This window comes from Gadus chalcogrammus, chromosome 12 (genome assembly GCF_026213295.1).
Source record: "Gadus chalcogrammus isolate NIFS_2021 chromosome 12, NIFS_Gcha_1.0, whole genome shotgun sequence".
In the NCBI taxonomy this organism is placed as follows: domain Eukaryota; kingdom Metazoa; phylum Chordata; class Actinopteri; order Gadiformes; family Gadidae; genus Gadus; species Gadus chalcogrammus.
The window spans coordinates 12,331,285-12,333,784 of record NC_079423.1 but is presented as its reverse complement, the minus strand read 5'-3'; the positions used below and the strand labels follow the sequence as shown (position 1 = coordinate 12,333,784).

At 43.4% G+C, this 2,500-nt stretch overlaps 1 non-coding gene across 1 annotated transcript; it reads right to left on the bottom strand.

The window, feature by feature from the left end:
* Positions 1 to 1,817: 1,817 nt before the first annotated feature.
* On the bottom strand, positions 1,818 to 1,936 carry LOC130399460 (5S ribosomal RNA). The gene has a single exon (XR_008901970.1). It is a non-coding gene; the product is annotated as a 5S ribosomal RNA (ribosomal RNA).
* Positions 1,937 to 2,500: the final 564 nt, after the last annotated feature.

Genomic DNA, 2,500 nt, shown 5'->3' with positions numbered 1-2,500 from the left:
ACATGTAATTTTGGCAAAGGCTGGAGAAATCTGAAACTGATTTTACTGTGGAGAGTTGAGTGGCAGTGCACTATGGGTTTATTGCGATTCTAAGAGTATTGGGATGATTATTTGTTTTGTGTACGTGTTTAAAAAATGAGGGCCCCATGTCTATATTTTGCCTAGGGCCCCAAAATGGCTAGATCCGCCCCTGTGTGTGTGTGTGTGTGTGTGTGTGTGTGTGTGTGTGTGTGTGTGTGTGTGTGTGTGTGTGTGTGTGTGTGTGTGTGTGTGTGTGTGTGTGTGTGTGTGTGTGTGTGTGTGTGTGTGTGTGTGTGTGTGTGTGTGTGATGTTAAATGTTTGTACCAAGGTCAATGGTTAAAGTGTCGGAGAATTCTTTTATGTTTTTTAGACATCCAATAAAAACATTAATATTAACAGTTTTGGTTATTCTTTGGTGCTGTGTTGAGGTCATTTCTTCCACATTTTCTCGTCTCATTGAGAATTTCAAAATGTGCGAAACAGCGCCCCTCTAAATTGTAAGTACTGAATACGCGGTCAAACACGACATTGCACACTGTATGTCCGTGAGGAAGCCAGCCCGAGATGGCATCCCTTGGTGAAGAAAAATAAGAAGGTTTAACCTATCAGGTGAGGCAACCGTCATGACACTGCCCTACTGTGATTAGTCAGCAGGGTGCAAAGGGAAGTAATCAAACACCAACACCAATCAAATCAAAGCATCAACGTCAACGTAAACAAATAGCGGGAGATTTGCACTTTTGCATTTTTATCATTTTATCGTATAAGCAAGTGCAGTTATGGAGGGTTGAGATTTAGAGTATTTAGTAAAATGAAACCAAACTGCCACATGGGCAGCAACTAAAAATTGAATCTGACATGCAGGCCAATGCCGAAGCTTCAGCTGCGTGCACGGAGAGAAAGATGAGTGGTTATCGCACTTTCAATGAGGAGAACTGTGTCCTCACCGACTGGTAGCGCTGAACTTCAGCTACTATTTCGCTGGCCATGTCTTCTTTTTCGTAAAGATTCATGCACCCTGAACAACCCCTGGGTCTCTTATTGACCTCTTCGCCACCATGAAAGACAGGAGAATGGCCTTCATCTACAAACAGGGTGAGTAAAGTAGGCTACCCACCTCCCGGTGTGGCATTACTGTTCCCTGAGGTGTCCGTTTATTATTTTTTGTGTTATTGTATGTCTAATTGTGCATTGTCTGTCTGGAATAAGTTGCATTGGTCAATCAAATGAAGTTGTTGTAGTGTGTGTGTGTGTGTGTGTGTGTGTGTGTGTGTGTGTGTGTGTGTGTGTGTGTGTGTGTGTGTGTGTGTGTGTGTGTGTGTGTGTGTGTGTGTGTGTGTGTGTGAGCGCGAAAGAGGGCGAGCACGTGTAAGTCCTGGTAACCAGGCGCTGAAATAGCTCTTGTAGTTACATTCAATAGATACAATTTGCGACGTATACTCTTTTCTGTCCCCCACCTTCAAAAAAGCATGTAGATTAAAGGTGTTGTCTCATTTGGCTTCCTCAAAAGAAATCCCCACGCAACACGCCACTGGTATTTTCGCCGTCTTCCCATGGTCTTTGATTGATCTGAAGTGCTTGCGCGTGTTCGTGTGGGTGAAAGTTTAAGAAATGTAGAACTGTCGTTTCAGCTCTCTGGTGCTCCCTGCTGGCAGTATCACTATACCGTCCTCATTTTACACAAAAATAGTTTAGAGAGACGTTGTCAGTCTTTGTATGTTGCTTAAATTCTCCCAAACGGTTGGCAGTAAAGATCCAGGTCACGTCATGCATGAGCTCGAGTTGAAAAAGAAAAAGCTTACAGCACCTGGTATTCCCAGGCGGTCTCCCATCCAAGTACTAACCAGGCCCGACCCTGCTTAGCTTCCGAGATCAGACGAGATCGGGCGTGTTCAGGGTGGTATGGCCGTAAGCAATTATTGCCGCCGCAAAACCAGGATTTATACAGTAGCACGTAAGGAGTGAGAAAGCTGCTGAGGTCCGACGGTACACTGTTACAAAAACAATCACTAGTTCAATAGAGACGGCAGTAAATTATTCAGTAGGAATCCTTATCCATGTAAACGATTATTATGACATCTGAATTAATTAATTATCTGCAATACACTGTGTGTGTGTGTGTGTGTGTGTGTGTGTGTGTGTGTGTGTGTGTGTGTGTGTGTGTGTGTGTGTGTGTGTGTGTGTGTGTGTGTGTGTGTGTGTGTGTGTGTGTGTGTGTGATGTTAAATGTTTGTACCAAGGTCAATGGTTAAAGTGTCGGAGAATTCTTTTATGTTTTTTAGACATCCAATAAAAACATTAATATTAACAGTTTTGGTTATTCTTTGGTGCTGTGTTGAGGTCATTTCTTCCACATTTTCTCGTCTCATTGAGAATTTCAAAATGTGCGAAACAGCGCCCCTCTAAATTGTAAGTACTGAATACGCGGTCAAACACGACATTGCACACTGTATGTCCGTGAGGAAGCCAGCCCGAGAT